Source organism: Zingiber officinale, chromosome 4B (genome assembly GCF_018446385.1).
Source record: "Zingiber officinale cultivar Zhangliang chromosome 4B, Zo_v1.1, whole genome shotgun sequence".
NCBI lineage: Eukaryota > Viridiplantae > Streptophyta > Magnoliopsida > Zingiberales > Zingiberaceae > Zingiber > Zingiber officinale.
Genome location: NC_055993.1, coordinates 102,466,108 through 102,484,806, shown reverse-complemented (window position 1 = coordinate 102,484,806; position 18,699 = coordinate 102,466,108). Strand labels below are relative to the sequence as shown.

Sequence of the window (18,699 nt, the reverse complement as noted above, 5' to 3'; positions counted from 1 at the left end):
TGTTATTGTGAGTCATCAACGTTGTAAGAGGCTTCTTCACCTGAAGGAGACTTTGATAGTGAGCTTCAACTGTCTTGGTTTAACAACTTCCCCGATTGTAACCAAGTAAATCGTTTGAGCCTCTTCTTTCTTTTTAGTCTCTTATTTAGTATATGCAAGTGTCAGTTTAATTTAGCTATAAAAGATCGAGAAAAGCTGTTTTAATTTTGTAGGGGGTTATTTACCCCCCTCTAGCCGGTCGCCCAAGGGTCCTAACATTGCCCTACTAAAAAAATAAAAGTAAGGACAATACTCAAAAATTAAAATTATTTTCTATAGGCCAATTTTTCTTCCCTCAGATCTCTCTCTGTATTGCCCCACCTGATATAAGGTGCCTAGGTCACGCAACACGTATGCACGATCACTAGTAGTTTATAATTTGCCCCTCTTATTTATACATTTTGCCCCTGACATAAGTTCAATACTTTTATATATTTTTGGGTATATTTTTATTTTTAAGTGAAATTTAATTATTAGGTATATTTTAATTTATATGTCAAATTTAATTGATTTTCAATATTTAATCACCCATTTTGTGAGAAGGAGAGTCGGTCCATGGTAAAAAAGAAGTTGGACTATCTTCTTTTTGTTTGAAAGATACACACGACAAAAAGGTGAGGAAATGGGCAAATGGGAAAATTTTCTTCTTTTTGTATGAAACTGCTCTCCCAACTCCCTATTGGTAGGATTTTGTTTTATCTTTCTGGACTCTTTTAAATTTTATTGAAGTTTTTATTTATTTATATTGAGTTGTAATTTATATTTGAGTTGAAAATTGTAATTTACATTCAGGTTTGATCATTAGTGAGTTGAAGAATTGTATTATATATGAAGAAATTTTTCAAAAGAAAATCTACAACGATTAAATTTTCGCACCCCCTAATTAAAATAGGATTATTGATTTTGAAAACCTTCTAGCAAACCCTGGACAATGACCAATAATATGGAGTTATAATACTAATGACAGGGATCGAGTGAGAAGGGCGTATTTATTAAGTGAACTTGTCAACCTATTCTGTATGACTTTCCACAAATTGAAATAGGAAATGTAAACAGAAGTTTGTGTTGAATTGTGAAAGAAGACAGAGGGGGAGGGATAAATCTCGTTCGTTTGAAATCTTTTCTTTTCGTAATAATAAAAATGAATCAAGGTATAGTTTGTAGTGGAATAAAATGAGACAAAAACTCAAAGACACAATAGTTTTTTACTTGTTCGGAGCTTAGCCGACTCTTACTCCAAGAACCCACGATATGCTAGATCGTATCGATCAGTTAATTCACTATATACTTGAATTGTCACGCCCCAGATAGTCCATGCTGTTGGGACCGAAAATGGAGCTAGAGGGGGGGTGAATAGCTCGGCGCGATCTCGTGCTCATCGTTGCTTGTTTCTTCAATGATATGCAGCGGAAAATACAAAGAAACAAATACACAACGCTAACACTAGGGATTTACTTGGTATCCACCTCAAGAAGAGGTGACTAATCCAAGGATCCACACACTCACGCACCCTCCACTATGAAAACGCTCCTTTTCGGTAACTACCGAAGGCGGAGAAGCCCTACAAGCTCACAGTACAAGAAGAAGGGGAAGGGGAATACACTACAAGCAAAAGCTTACATGATATGCACAAGAAACCCTAACCCTAGCTTCTTCCTCGCCTCTTGACTTGGACGTGTACCAGCACAAGCCTCCAAGAACCTTCAAGATCTGGCGTGAGAGCTGTGGAGAAGTAGCTGTGAAATCGCTGTGGAGAAAGAATCGAAGTCGTGGAAGAACTGCCGAGAGAAACGCTCGCCAACAGCTATATCCTTCGCCAACGGTCAAATCCCGATCGATTGGATTGCTCCCAATCGATCGGGGAGGGTTTAGATCGATCGGTCGATCGATCAAGAGCGCCTCTGTGCTCTTGAGAATTGCCTGGATCGATCGGCTGATCGATCCAGGGCTTATCGTGCGAATCACACCTCCCAATCGATCGGCTGATCGATTAGGAGGCTTTCTGTTCACGCGACACTTCTCCCCAATCAATCCACCAATTGATTGGGAGAAGCCTTATTGCGGGGACTCTCCCAATCGATCGGCTGATCGATTCAGCCCTTGTTTTTGCCCAAAAACAAGTCCAAAGTCCCCTAAACCAACATCCGGTCAACCATGACCTATTGGTACATCATGCCTAGCATCTGGTCACCCTTGACCTGCTAGAACTCCCTCACCAAGTGTCCTGTCATCCTTGACTCACTTGGACTTATCTCCTCGTGACAAGTGTCCGGTCATTCTTGACCCACTTGGACTTATCTCCACCAGATGTCCGATCAACCTTGATCTACCTGGATTTCTCGTGCCAAGTATCCGGTCAATCCCTTTGACCTACTTGGGCTTCCCAACACCAGATGTCTGATCAAACTTGATCCATCAGGATTTTCTGTGCCTGGCTTCACTCACCAGGACTTCTCATTTGCCTGGCTTCACTCACCAGGACTTTCCATACTGCCTACCTTCACTCACTAGGTCTTTCACCTGGCTTCACTCACCAAGATTTTTCAGCTGCCCGGCTTCACTCACCGGGACTTTCACCAAGCTTCACTCACTAGGATTTTCCAGTCTGCCTAACCTCCCAGTTAGGACTTTCACCTGGCTTCACTCACCAGGATTTTCTAGTCAAGTATCCAGTCAACCTTGACCTACTTGACTCTCCTTCACAATCTCACCACGTGAACAATTACACCTGCAATCTCCATGTCTTGTCTCCATGTATTGTCAAACATCGAAACTCAAACACCAAGACTCGAGCTTGAACCAATTCAAGCTCAGTCAACCAGGTCAACCTTGACCTAGGGAATCTTGCACCAACAATCTCCTCCTTTTTGATGTTTGACAATACCACTTGTAAGTTAGGCTAATCTCATAGCCTCAACTCCTTTTATGTTAATGTAAGTAATGTAAGAATGATGGTTTCCTTCATTCTCCTCCTTTTTTAGAAGATAAACTCCCTCTTAGGTAATAAAGGCCTAACTTAACCACGCATTCTCCCCCTATTGGCACACATCAAAAACTCTCTCCCTGAAGAGTTACCCAACGTTGTTGACAACTCAATAATGAAGGTCCCATACCCTTCATTATTCTAAACGTTCATCCTTGAGCATATACCACTTGGTATATTCACACGCGATTCAAATGAAGGTCTCATACCCTTCATTGTCATCAATCGCTCATCCGTGAGCAAACATCACCTGAATAATGAAGATATCCACTCTTCATTACATTAAAATGCCCAACCTTGAGCATTTTCGCTAAAGAAGGTTAACCACCTTCCAAGGTGTATGGAAAAAAAAAAAATTTGCATGTCCTTAAAGAGTAGCTCCCCCTAAATACATGCACGTAACTTCTGTCATTGTACCAACAATGACTTGGAATCCCTAAACATATAGGAAATCCAAATTTAGAAGTTCTGAGGTTCAAAAATTTAATATTGAAACCAAACCTCTACTTAGTCTTCCTTAATCAATCCATCATTGTTTTCATCATGAAAACTTCCCCTAAATATAGACGAATGAGTTTTGAGGGGTTAGGAGTGGTTTTATAGACTAAAATTGGTTTAGAATGCTGAAAACAAGCTTTCCCAGCCAAAATCAGCATCCTCAATCGATTGGAGTTGGGTCCCAATCGATTGAACCCTGTTGAATCGATCCACTGATTGATTCAGACTGCGTGGATCGATCAGTGGATCGATCCAGCGAGCTTCTGCTCGTGAGAGATGCCTTCTCAATCGATCGTCTGATCGATTGAGGCACTCCAATCGATCGGTTGATCGATTGAAGCTCTGAAAAAGCTGAAATTCAATTTCAAGAACTCCCCAAAAATTTTACAAAATTTGAAAAATTATGAAAATTCATGTAGACATTCCTTAGGGCATATATTATCATAGAAAAATAGTTTTTTAAGAAAATACTTCATATTTTCCAAGATTGACACAAACTAGAAAACTTGTAAAAACTTTAGTGTTTTCTTCTAGTTGTGTTTAACTTTCAATGATGAGTACTATCAAAAGATAGTCTTCATCAAAGTTTTCGAAAAGTATTTTAAAAACATTTTCAAAACCAATTTCCAACCATGTTCTTTGGGCTCAATGCACATGATTTGTACATTAGCTTTCCCAATGATTGGAAAACACATAACTATGTGTTTTGATGAACTTAAAACTCACAAGAATGCACTAAATCAACATTTTGAGTCTTGTTCATCATCCTAACATCTCACTTGTATTTAATGTGTATGAAACCACATACAAGTCACCTTATAGTTCTTAGTGAGATGTAAACTTTGGTTTTACCCTAATCTAGGGATCATGCATATCTACCTAGACATTTTGAGGTTATGAACATCCACCAAGGATTTTATTTGTTAATAAATGTTATTTGTCCTTAAATTGCAAGGAATTAAAATAATGCATGATATATTATGACATACATAAAAAATAAATAATTTTCAAAAGAAAGTTTCCTATAACTACATGATGTATGTATGACATGACATGATATTTTTGTATTTTTCGTAATAAGACATGAATGCAAAAATAAATATGATGCCATGGCATATGATGGGCAAATAAACATGGCAAATTAGTATAAGAGAAATACCTAGATTATCTCTCTAAGTATCCTTAATCCTTAGCTAAATTAAAATTTAACCCTAGATTGCCCACTATTTCCCAAGAAAATGCCAAAATCTAATTTTGACATTTCTTTTGATTTTCCTACATTGTGCCAATTTAAATTAAGCATATTCCTCAAATTTTGGCACAAATTACTCTTTTAAAGAGTAACAAATTAAAATAAGGCTTAGACTTGCCTTTAACTTCCCAATAAAATGCCAACATCCCAACTTGACATTTCTTTAGACTTGATTTCTTGTAACAATTAAAAGTATATCCAAATACTCAAATTATGGCACATCTTACTCTTTCCAAGAGTAAATGAAAATCCACTTCATTTTCAAAGGTTAATGTAACCTTGAAAATGTTCTTAGAGTGTCAACTTCATCATGATTGAGTTAACTACCCTTTCAATTAGAGTTGACACTCTCTAACCCATCTAAGGGATAGAGAAAATGTTCCTAGGAACCCAAAACCTATTGGTGCTCCTTGGATGCTCTAAGTATTTACTAGGCATAACTTCCCTAGATACCTTCCTAGTGACCTTGTTAGGCTTCTTAGAAGCCTTAGTCACATTTTCTAGATCAACTCTAGGGATTTCTTGTTGGAGTGTATACTGAAAGCCTAAGCTTTGTAAGCATTCATTATGAATAAAGAATCACATTTGGTTAAATTGTCTACATTTGTTTGTAGTTGTTCATATAATTTATATTGTAGATAACATAGTATGTGGTGTCACATGCAGAAGATGATGTTATCAGTACCTTATAAATTATAAACAGTAGCTCACGACTAAAATGGAAAGGAACAAACCATTAGAAGGTCGTAGTGTAATTAGGTATTAGTTTATCTTGACTATATAATTACACTAGTACACTCAGAGTGTATTGAGTAGGACCATTAGAGGTCGTTTCTTTTATACTGACTTTATAAAGGAACAAAGACCTCAGTTATTATGGAAGTGTGTGCTCTTAATCCTAATATAATAACAAGCACATATGTTTGATATTTATTTCTTTAATTTATCAATGGGTGAGATTTAGTTCGATGAATCAATAAACCCGATAAGTTGGGAAATGGTATCACTTATAGTGTGTGTTGTTGATTATAGAAGGAAACGGTGTCCTAGAGATACTAGGTTGATAATGTCCTCAAGAGGAGCTCATAAAGATTGTCATGTTAAACCCTGCAGGTGGACTTAGTCCGACATGATAATAAGGTTGAGTGGTACTACTCTTGGACTTAGATATTAATTAAATGAGTTGTCAGTAACTCACTTAATTAGTGGACATTCGATATCTTAAACACAGGGAGACTAACACACTCATAATAAGAAGGAGCCCAAAAATGTAATTTGGGATTGGTGCGGTAGTTCAATGATAGTTCTCTAGTGGAATGAATTATCATTGATAAAATTAAGTTGTGTGTTCGGGGCGAACACGGGATGCTTAATTTTATTGGGAGACCAAAACCAATTCCTCCTCTCGGTCCCTATCGTAGCCTCTTATTTGTAGAGTTCTATACCCACCTATATGTTGGTTGCTACTCGGAAAACCTAGAGGTTCCACTGTACAAAAATTTTGTACAAAGGTCTGAACCTTTTCCTAGCTACCATGTGTTCTTTTAAATTAAATTTTGGATCGCCTGCGGAACTTAACACGTTTGATCCAAAACTTAATCTATTTGTTCTTTTAGGTTTTGACTTGGATCTCCTGCGGAACTTAACACGTTCGACCCAAATCACCTTAAGTTATTAATTCCATTAAATATTAATTTCCATAATTAGTTCCCAGTACTGACGTGGCGAGGCACACGGCCTTCTTGGATATGGGAGCAACCACCACCAACTAGACAAAACCTTTTATAGAAATCTAATATTTAATTTCCTAAAATAACTTTAGGTTAACCAAAAAGAACAATCAAATCACAAGAAAAAGAAAAAACAAAAGAACACAACATCGAAAAACATATTCGAAATTCTAGAACGTAAGCCTCTTGTATTTGGTATTATTTCCATAAATAACTAGCATGATGCAGAAAGAAAAATTACTAGTTATACCTTGTAGAAAAACCTCTTGATCTTCTACCGTATTCCTCTTCTAACCTCGGACGTTGTGTGGGCAACGATCTTCCGAGATGAGAAACCACCAAGCACCTTCTTCTTCTCCTAGCTAGGTTCGGCCAACACAAAGAAGCTTCACCAAGGACGAAGAACAAAACACCAACCAAGCTCCAAGGGATACAAGCTTTCTCTCCTTCTTCTTCTTCTTCTCCAAGTAGTATCCGGCCACCACAAGAACTCCAAGCAAGAGATAGGTTTCGGCCACCACAAAAAAAAAAGAAAGGAAGAGGATGGCCGGCCACAACAATTTTCTTCAAGGATGAAGAATTTCGGCCACCATCAATGCTCCAAGGGATGCTAGAGATGAGACTTGCTTTCTCTCCTTCTTCTCCTTCCTTGATCCGGCCACAAACAAAAGCTCCACCAAGAAGATAGGTTTCGGCCAACAAGAGGAGAAGAGAGAAAGGGAAGGGCCGGCCACCACACCAAGGAAAAGAGGGAGAAAAATAATAGAGGTTGTCACCCATGAAGGCACCCTCACCCCTTCTTTTATATTCCTTGGCCTAGGCAAATTAGGAAATTTAATTACAATAAAATTTCCTTAATTTTCCTTGACATGAGTTAATTTGAAGTATTAAATAAAACTTCCTTTTTATCCATGTATTGGCCGGCCACAATCAATAGAGAAAAATTAGGAGAATTTCAATCAACAAATTAAAACTTCCTAATTTATCTCCGGAAATTTTAAAATTAAAATTTCTCTTCAAAAATCTCTTCATGGTTGATAAAAGGAAATTTCTATAATTTTAATTTTACAACATGTGAATAATTTTTTAGAGAGAAAATAAAATATCTCACCAATCTACAAATAAGGAAAGAGATCTAATCTCTTTCTTTAATCTTTTGTAGATCTTTTATAAGAGAGATATTTTAATTTAAATTCTCTTTAATAAATTATTTCTTCCACATAATAAAAATTAAAATTAAAATTCCTTTTTAATTTAATTTGGCCGGCCCCCACTAGCTTGGGTTCAAGCTAGGGCCGGCCACCCAATTTTATACCTAGGCCGGCCCTAGCTTGGTTCCCAAGCTAGCTTGGCCGGCCCCCTATTGGTGGGTATAGAAGGTGGGTATAGGTGGGTATAGAAGGTGGGTATAGGTGGGTATAGAACTCTATAAATAAGAGGCTACGATAGGGACCGAGAGGAGGAATTGTTTTTGGTCTCCCGATAAAATTAAGCATTCTGTGTTCGCCCCGAACACACAACTTAATTTTATCAATAATAATTCATTCCACTAGAGAACTATTATTGAACTACCGCACCAATCCCAAATTACATTTTTGGGCTCCTTCTTATTATGAGCGTGTTAGTCTCCCTGTGTTTAAGATATCGAATGTCCACTAATTAAGTGAGTTACTGACAACTCATTTAATTAATATCTAAGTCCAAGAGTAGTACCACTCAACCTTATTATCATGTCGGACTAAGTCCACCTGCAGGGTTTAACATGACAATCCTTATGAGCTCCTCTTGAGGACATTATCAACCTAGTATCTCTAGGACACAATTTCCTTCTATAATCAACAACACACACTATAAGTGATACCATTTCCCAACTTATCGGGCTTATTGATTTATCGAACTAAATCTCACCCATTGATAAATTAAAGAAATAAATATCAAATATATGTGCTTGTTATTATATTAGGATTAAGAGCACACACTTCCATAATAACCGAGGTCTTTGTTTCTTTATAAAGTCAGTATAAAAGAAACGACCTCAAATGGTCCTACTCAATACACTCTGAGTGTACTAGTGTAATTATATAGTCAAGATAAACTAATACCTAATTACACTACGACCTTCCAATGGTTTGTTCCTTTCCATCATGGTTGTGAGCTACTGTTTATAATTTATAAGGTATTGATAACATGATCTTCTGTGTGTGACACCACACACCATGTCATCTACAATATAAATTAATTGAACAACTACATTTATCATAAATGTAGACATTTGACCAATGTGATTCTTATTTCTAGATAAATGTTTATATCAAAAGCTAGGCTTTTAGTATACACTCCAACACTATACCCACCTTCTATACCCACCCAATAGGGGCCGACCAAGCTAGCTTGGGAACAAGCTAGGGCTGGCCTAGGTATGAATTTGGGTGGCCGGCCCTAGCTTGAACCCAAGCTAGTGGGGGCCGGCCAAATTAAATTAAAAAGGAATTTTAATTTTAATTTTTATTATGTGGAAGAAATAATTTATTAAAGAGAATTTAAATTAAAATATCTCTCTTATAAAAGATCTATAAAAGATTAAAGAAAGAAATTAGATATCTTTCTTTATTTGTAGATTGGTGAGATATTTTATTTTCTCTTTAAAATTATTTACATGTTGATAAAATTAAAATTATAGAAATTTTCTTTTATCAACCATGAAGATATTTTTAAAGAGAAATTTTATTTTTTAAAATTTCCGGAAACAAATTAGGAAGTTTTAATTGTTGATTGAAACTTGTCCAATTTGTTCTCCAATGATGTGGCCGGCCAATGTAGATTTAATTGGAAAATTTTATTTTATTTTTCTCAATTAAATCATGTCAAGGAAATTGAGGAAATTTTATTGTAATTAAATTTCCTAATTTGCCTAGGCCAAGGAATATAAAAGAAGGGGTGAGGGTGCCTTCATGAGATACAACATCTATTATTTCTCTCCCTCTTTTGTTCCTTGGTGTGGCCGGCCATCCTCTCCCTCTCTTCCTCTTGTGGTGGCCGAATCTCCTTCTTCCATTGGAGCTCTTGTGGTGGCCGGATACTACTCGGAGAAGAAAAAGAAGAAGGAGAGAAAGCTAGCATCTCTTGGAGCTTGGTTAGTGTTTTGATTTTCTTCCTTGGTGAAGCTTCCTCTTTGTTGGCCGAACCTAGCTAGGAGGAGAAGAAGGTGATTGGTGGTTTCTCGTCTCGGAAGATTGTTGCCCACACAACGTCCGAGGTTAGAAGAGGAATACGGTAGAAGATCAAGAGGTTTTTCTACAAGGTATAACTAGTAATTTTTCTTTCCGCATCATGCTAGTTATTTATGGAAATAATACCAAATACAAGAAGCTTACGTTCTAGAATTTCGAATATGTTTTTTGATGTTGTGTTCTTTTGTTTTTTCTTTTCCTTGTGATTTGATTGTTCTCTTTGGTTAACCTAAAGTTATTTTAGGAAATTAAATATTAGCTTTCTATAAAAGGTTTTGTCTAGTCGGTGGTGGTTGCTCCCATATCCAAGAAGGTCATGTGCCTCGCCACGTCAGTACTGGAAACCAATTATGGAAATTAATATTTAATGGAATTAATAACTTAAGGAGACTTGGGTCGAACGTGTTAAGTTCCGCAGGAGATCTAAGTCAAAACCTAAAAGAACAAATAGATTAAGTTTTGGATCAAACATGTTAAGTTCCGCAGGCGATCCAAAATTTAATTTAAAAGAACACATGGTAGCTAGGAAAAGGTTCAGACCTTTGTACAAAATTTTTGTACAGTGGAACCTATAGGTTTTCCGAGTAGCAACCAACAATTTGTATCAGAGCTAGGGTTTTGCCTCTGTGTATTTGGTATTTAGTTTAATTATGCACATGTCATACATAATTTAGGCAGGTTAATAGTAGGATGTGCTAACTTTGTGGATGCAGGATCCAACTATTATGGCTTTTAGTTATTATGTGTGTGATTGGACCCTTGGACATGTCAAGGGCATTTATATGTGTGCATGATTATATTAAAATACAGCAGGAGCTGTATTTAGTTTTATTAGGATTTTATTTTTGATCTAGATACATGTGCATTCCTTTTATGGAATATAGGATCAAAAATGTAAAATTCTATTTATGTCGCGGATCGAGTCTTGCAAAGCGTGGAACCTTCTTAGGACCAGAGGCGCAGCGGAACTAAGAGCAAGATGGATGCGACAGCTGGATCCGGTGGCGGTGGCCAAATATGGCAGCAGCTTGGGATGACAACACACGGAGAACAACTAGAGATAAAAGTCATAATAGTTGAAAATTAAATTTTCTATTTATTGCTTTTATATTGTGCTGTGTGTGCATGTTAGTTTACAAGTTTAGTAGGCTAGCATAGTTAAAATTCCTCATTTATAAATAACTAAGTGGGAGAGGGATTTTTAAATAAATCCCATGGTCTCCATTACTGGTTTGTAAGTGATACAAACAAGCTTGCGTTGGCTCGAGTGCCTTCCTCCATAACGGATGAGCTTGTTTGTGGATCACTAGAATGGACTTCCATTTTGGATGACTATAGGAAATTAATTAAGAGCGTGTGATCTTCCCCAACGGAAGGAGCATAATCTTATTAATGGACTTAGTGTCAAGTAATGGTATACACTTAGACACATCTAATAGTATCCTCCCCAACGGAGTCACTACTATTATTTGTGTGACCAAATAATACCAACTATTAATTTTATTTGTCAAAAAGTTAGGTTGACAAGATAATAAAATTAATGGGTTAAAACCCTCCTTTTACAAATGTTGAATTTGTATACGTCCACACTAACGTGGCATACAAAATTCACGGTGTTATGAGGTGTTGGTTAATTTAAAATAGTATTGTTTGAGGAATCAATATTATTCTAAATTTAGAGTTCTGACCAAAAGTTATTTGTGATTCTTAGGATGACTTTCAACCCACTGTCCATCATACTTCAACAAAATAGACTTACTGGACCTAATTACATAGATTGGAAAAGGAACCTGGACAATGTTCTGACTGCTGAAAACTATAAATTTGTACTGACTGAACCTTGTCCTGATGCACCCACTGGTGAATCTACCCAAGAGGAGATTGAATATCATAAGAGATGGGTAAAGGCAGATGAGATGGCGCGGTGTTACATTTTGGCTTCAATGTCAAATGTATTGCAACATCAGCATCAAGATTTACCAACAGCTTATGATATTATGAACAATCTCAAGGAGCTCTTTGGTCATCAGGATAGGGCTTCTAGACAAGAAGCTATGAGAAAGATAATGACAGCCACCATGCAAGAGGGTACTCCTATAAGGGATCATATCCTAAAGATGACGGCTTATCTGAACGAGATACAGATCCTTGGAGGAGAAATTGATGGGGAAACCCAGATCGATATGATCCTCCAAACGCTACCTAGAAGTTTTGAGCAGTTCCACCTGAACTATAATATGAATAAAAGGATTTATTCATTAGGGAAACTACTGAGGCAGCCGAAGGATTATTTCGTCACAATTCTCAAATTCACTTTCTTTGAAAATGGTTCTACTTCTAAACCGAAGGAAAGAAGAAGAAGAAACAAGTGGCAAGAAAGAAAGTGAATAAATCTCGAGTACGGGATTTAAAGTCGGAGTGAAGAAGCCAAGGGCAAGTGCTTCATCTATAAGCAGGAGAAGGCAGGCTGTCCTCGTAGGAACCAAAACAAAGGTATATCTCATGCTCTAGTTGTTGAAACATGTTTAGCGGTGTTATCTACCAAGACCTGGTGTGTAGATACGGAGCCACCGATCATGTCTGCAATTCCTTGTAGGGGTTCCAGGAAACCCGACTATCTGAAGGGGAGATTACCGTCTACATGGGCAATGCTACTAAGGTGGCAGCTGTTGCAGTGGGAGACGTCTACTTATCTTTTAGTAGAAATAAAAATTTGGTTTTAAGAAATTGTCTTTATATACCCAGTTTTAGAAAGAATTTAATTTCAGTTTCTAAACTGTTTTTAGATGGATATTCAGTTTCTTTCAGTAACGATGTAGTTATTAAAAGAAATAAAGTGATTATCTGTTCTGGTGCATTAGTTGGCAATTTGTATACTTTAAATCCAATTTCTTCCACAAAGCAAAACATGGAAATTTATAACTCATCTTCTAATTCTAATAAGAGAAAAGAACCTTCGGAAATGAACCAAGCATATCTTTGGCATCTAAGGCTTGATCATATTAACTTAAGTAGGATTCAGAGGCTTATAGTCGATGGACTTTTGAGTTAATTAGAGTTGGAAAATTTTCCAACTTGTGAATCCTGCTTAGAAGGAAAAATGACCAAGAGGTCGTTCAAGGCCAAGGGGTATAGAGCCAATGAAGTGTTAGAATTGGTTCACTCTGATTTGTGTGGTCCTATGTCTGTCCAAGCAAGAGGAGATTTTGAATATTTTGTCTCTTTCATAGACGATTATTCAAGATATGGATACATTTACCTAATGCGCCGCAAGTCCGAGTGCTTTGATAAGTTCAAAGAATACAAGGCTGATGTGGAGAAACGATTAGGTAAAAGTATCAAGACACTACGATCTGATCGTGGTGGCAAATACCTCTTAGGAGAGTTTAGGAATTACTTATCAGAGGCTGGGATTCAATCCCAATTGTCTGCACCTGGAACACCCCAACAGAATGGTGTAGCAGAACGAAGGAATAGGACTCTTATGGAGATGGTTAGATCGATGATGAGTTATTCTGAATTACCAAATTCATTTTGGGGATATGCTCTGGAAACAGCAGTATACGTTCTGAACTTAGTACCTTCTAAATCAGTTTCTTCTACTCCCATAGAATTGTGGAATGAGCGAAAACCCAGTCTAAGACATATTCGGATTTGGGGTAGTCCAGCACATGTGCTGAAACCAGATGCTGATAAGTTAGAATCTCGTACAGAAGTTCACGTGTTTGTAGGATATCCCAAAGGAACGAAAGGTGGTTTATTTTATAGTCCTAAGACGGAAGGTCATTGTTAGCACCAATGCCCGCTTTTTAGAAGAAGACTATATAATGGATCACAAGCCCAGAGTAAAGTTATTTTAGAAGAACTTAGAGGACATGTCAGTACCAACAAGACAAGATGAAGTACCACAAGAGACGCAACACGTGTCACACATGATACACAACCACGGGCCTCGTCGTAGTGGGAGGGTTGTAAGGCAACTGAAGATTCATGTTTTGGGAGAGTCTTGGACTTGATCGGTAAAATGAAACTGATCCACGAACATATGACGAAGCACTCCAAGATATAGATGATCTTGGCAAAAGGCAATGAATTCGAAATAGAGTCTATGTACTCTAATAAGGTCGGAGCTTGTAGAACCACCGATGGTGTAAAAGCCGTTGGATGCAAGTGGATCTACAAAAGGAAAAGAGGGACAGACGGGAAGGTAGAAACCTTCAAAGCTAGGCTTGTTGCGAAAGGGTACACTCAGAAAGAGGGAATCGATTATGAGGAAACCTTTTCACCGGTAGCCATGCTTAAGTCTATCCGGATACTCTTATCCATTGCTGCTCATATGGATTATGAGATTTGGCAAATGGATGTCAAGACAGCTTTCCTTAATGGAAGTCTTGAAGAGAACATCCATATGAAGCAACCAGAAGGATTTATTGAAAAAGGCAAAGAGCATCTAGTGTGCAAGCTCAATCGGTCCATTTATGGATTAAAGCAAGCTTCAAGATCTTGGAACATCCGGTTTAATGAAGTAATCCAGTCATATGGATTTATTCAAAGTCCGGATGAGTCTTGTGTATATAAGAAGTGTAACGCAAACGTGGTGGTATTTCTTGTACTATACGTAGATGATATTTTGTTAATTGGCAACAATGTCAAGGTATTATCAGACGTAAGGGTATGGTTTTCCAAACAATTTGATATGAAGGACTTAGGAGATTGTGCACACATTCTTGGGATCAAAGTTATAAGGGATCGTAAGAAAAGAATGTTGTGTCTATCCCAAGCTTCATATATAGATACAATCCTTGCTCGTTTTAGCATGCAGGATTCCAAGAAAGGTTTCTTACCTTTTAGACATGGAGTAGCTCTATCTAAAGAGATGTCTCCAAAGACATCGAAAGAGATAGAGGACATGAAAGCAGTTCCTTATGCTTCGGCTGTAGGAAGCCTAATGTATGCAATGCTATGTACGAGACCTGATATCTGTTTTACCGTGGGCATGGTCAGCAGATATCAGAGTAACCCTGGACAAGGACATTGGACTGCGGTAAAGCATATATTAAAGTACCTGAGAAGGACTAGAGATTATATGCTAGTTTACCAATGATGTGCGTAGATTATACACTCTTTTATGCATGTTTTTACGCACATTTACATACTTTGAGCATGCTTGATCTATGCATTTTTATACTTCCAGCTTTCCTTTTAGCATATTTACTCTTTTGGTTCGGAGATCTGTTTTTTGTGCATTTTCTGTACACAGGAGTCGATTTGGTGAAGAATCTACATCTTTGGGCATGCATTGGAGGAGACGAAGGGAGAAAGCACCGGGTCGTGTACCTTACACGGCCCTGCACTGGTATGGAGCTCGGGCCGTGTGGAGTTTGGCACTAACTGAAGAGAAAGATGACATGGCCGTGTGAACCTCGCACGGCCGTGTCAAGATTTGAAGCCAACCAGAGCAGAAGCCTTACATGGCCGTGTGGATCTACACGGCCGTGTGAGACTTCCAGAGACCAAGCAGGCTGTGGCCGTGTGCACCACACGGCCGTGTAGCATTTCCAGAGAGCAGAAGGGTTCTGGCCGTGTGGAGTCACACGGCCGTGCAGGTTTGGCAGAGAGGGAACTGGACATGGCCGTGTGAATCTCACACGGCCGTGTCACGGGGCCGTGTGGCGCCCGATTCCCTCCTCTATTTAAACCCTTCTTCATGAATTGAAAGGGGATCTCTCCCCCTTTGGGAGAAGGCAAGATTTGGTGGTTTCCTCCCATTCTTGGGAGGATTTCTGGGCAATTCAAGGGGAGTTCTTGGCGATTCCGGCTCCAGAGCGAGGATTGGATCCGAAGACAAGGCTTCTTCGTAGATAAGTTTTCTCTTTTCCCCTCTTCTTGTTTTCTTGGATTGGGGATTCAAGGAATGCTTGTAATCTCTATTCTTTCGGGTTTTCTTCCTCGATTCATGGAGTAGATCTTGTATTCTAGGATTAAGGGAGTATTTGTATGATGGATTGATGTAATCTCTTATGGATTTGCCATTTTCTTGTTTCAATGGCATTATCTTGCTTGTATCAATTAGATCTTGAATGATTGATGGTGGTTTGTGCTTAATTCTCATTCTTGATTGATTGTTTGGATTTCTTATGGACTTGGTAAGGATAAACTCTCACTCGATCATCCGAGGGATCCACGTGACAGGTGCAAGCCCGTGTAAGGATGTTTGAGAGATAATCTTGAAGAGGAAATAGGAATATTCAAGAGAGTAGGATGGATTCTATGATTAGCTTCTTGTATCTTTATAGATTAATAAGTTGTGGGCTTCTATGTTGATATCCGAGGAAGACATAGTAATAGGTGCGCTTCTGTGTAAGGACAACGTAGGTTCATGTCTAATTAATCCTATTTAGATACATTTCTCAGTCCTTAGCCGGTTGTCTATTGCAAGAGGGAACCGGCAACTTTCTACATGTTTGGCAATTGAGGAATAAGAATTGGTGAACCATTTACATTCAAGAAATCTTACAAAGAAACCGAAACTCCTAGAATCTCCCTTTATCATAACCCAAAACACTAAACTCTTGTTTGTTGATCTCTAATATTAGATTTGTTTACCTTTACTTTGCTTTTGAAACGATTGGATAGTTGTTTAGCTAATTCGCATTGAGACATTTCTAGTGCTTATTCCAGTCCCTGTGGATACGATAATCTTTTATATTACTTGCGACATTTCCGTACACTTGCGGAGCGTAACGAGTTTTTGGCGCCGTTGCCGGGGACTGCGCTATAACATTAGGAATTATCAATTGAGTTAGACTAAACAAAACATTTGTTTTCCTCTCATATTGCATAGTTGTAACTAATCATTAGATTTCTGTTTTTTTTTACTTTCTTGTATAACTTTCACTTCTTGTTAATTCTTTTTGTACAAACTCAATTCTGCATTTTTGATTCTTCTATTTTTCTTTTTGTGTCGAATTGCTATCTGCTATCTTGTTCTTGTGTATGCGAAGATCTAACTTTGCAGGGGAATTCTTTCCTTTTGACCCTGAGATTGATAGAACTTTCCATAAAAGAAGAATTCTGCAAAGGCAAATTGAAGAACAGGAACATTTGAATATGGCAAATAGACCACTTAAGGATTATGCAGCACCCTATGCGAGAGGTTTTCGATCTAGTATTTCAAGACCTTCAGTGGAAGCTAATAACTTTGAGATCAAACCCGCAATCATATCTATGGTGCAGCAGAACCAATTTGGTGGAGGACATCATGAGGACCCTAATCAACACTTAGAGGTCTTTTATGAAATATGTGGTACCATGAAAATGAATGGAGTTCCTTCAGATGCAGTTAGATTATTATTATTTGGGTTTTCTCTAAGAGATAGGGCAAAGCAATGGCTGAATTCTTTGGCCCCTAATAGCATCACCACTTGGGAGCAGTGTGAGCAACAGTTTCTTGATAAGTTCTATCCACCAAGCAAAACAGCTCATATGAGGAATTTAATTGCAAGCTTCAAGCAAACTGACTCAGAATCTCTTTTTGAAGCATGGGATAGATATAATAGTATGCTCAGACAATGTCCACATCATGGGTTGGAAAGATGGTTAGTGTTGCACACTTTTTACAATGGTATCAATTATCATACCAAAGTGTCCCTTGATTCATCTGGAGGGGCACTTATGAACAAAAGCTTAGATGAAGCCGAAGAAATCATTGAAAGTGTAGCACAAAATCATCATCAATGGGCAAATGAAAGAAGTGGTGGCTATTCCTCTGTAAACCCAACAATTAAAGCATCAGGGAAGTTTGATGTAGATGCAGTCACTCTTTTGTCTGCAAAATTGGACGCTCTTACAAAGAAATTTGAGAATATGGGGACTAGTGCTAATATGGTCAATGCTACTAGTACATCTTGTGAAGTATGTGGGAGTTCAGAGCATTCAAATGACTCATGTCCATTGGGAGCTATCACTGCACAAATCAATCAACTTGAACAATGTGATGCAATCATGAGTTACAATCAAAGGCAGAACAACCCATACTCAAATACTTATAACCCTGGATGGAAGAGTCATCCAAATTTTTCTTACAGAAATAACCAAGATCAAGGACCATCTATGGGGGCAAGACCAAATTTTCAAGCTGGGCAACAAAATTTTCAACATCTATCTTCTCAAGGCTTACCAAAGTCAAATGTTGAAAAGATGCTTGAAGAAATTATCTCGACTCAGAATGAAATGAAGCAAGATATAGCAAAGCTCATTCAGAGAATGGATAATTCTGAAAAGCATCAAAAGATTCAGGATAGTCAAATTGCCCAACTAGCTTCCTCATCATCCAGAGCACCAGGAAAACCTGATGTGAATCCTATGGAGCATTGCAATAGGATTGAGCTTAGGAGCGGACGGACCTTGGGAGACTCCCAAGTGACTGCTTCAAAAGGGATACAAAAAGAAGAAAAGCTCCCTCCTCCTATACCGAATCAGATTCAAGCTAATGAGGAGAGTACCATTGAGGTTGAAGAGACTCTTCCACTGAACCATCAGAGCAAAGCTGTCCCTTTTCCTCAGAGACTTACAATGCTCAAGAAGGATGAAGAATTTGGCAAGTTTCTAGAAAAGGTTAAGGAAATTTGTGTAGAGGTACCTCTTATTGATGCTATTCTACAAATGCCTAGATTTGCCAAATTTCTGAAGGATCTCATGTCAAATAAGAGAAGAAGAGGAGAGGTCGAGACCATTGCGCTTAGTGAGGAATGTAGTGCTATTTTTGAGAAGAACACTTCTCCAAAACTGAAGGACCCAGGGAGCTTTTATATTCCTTGCAACATAGGAAAAGAATTTTTTGAAAAAGCTTTTTGTGATTTGGGGGCGAGTGTTAGCCTCATTCCCTATTCAATTTGTAATAAATTAGGTCTCAAAAACATTAAACTTACTACTATGGCACTTCAACTTGCCGATCATTCCTGCAGG

General features: G+C 38.0%; 1 non-coding gene across 1 annotated transcript; it reads right to left on the bottom strand.

Annotated features, from left to right (window-relative positions):
* Positions 1–17,215: 17,215 nt before the first annotated feature.
* LOC121978950 lies at positions 17,216–17,321 on the bottom strand. Its single transcript, XR_006111265.1, has one exon. It is a non-coding gene; the product is annotated as a small nucleolar RNA R71 (small nucleolar RNA).
* Positions 17,322–18,699: the final 1,378 nt, after the last annotated feature.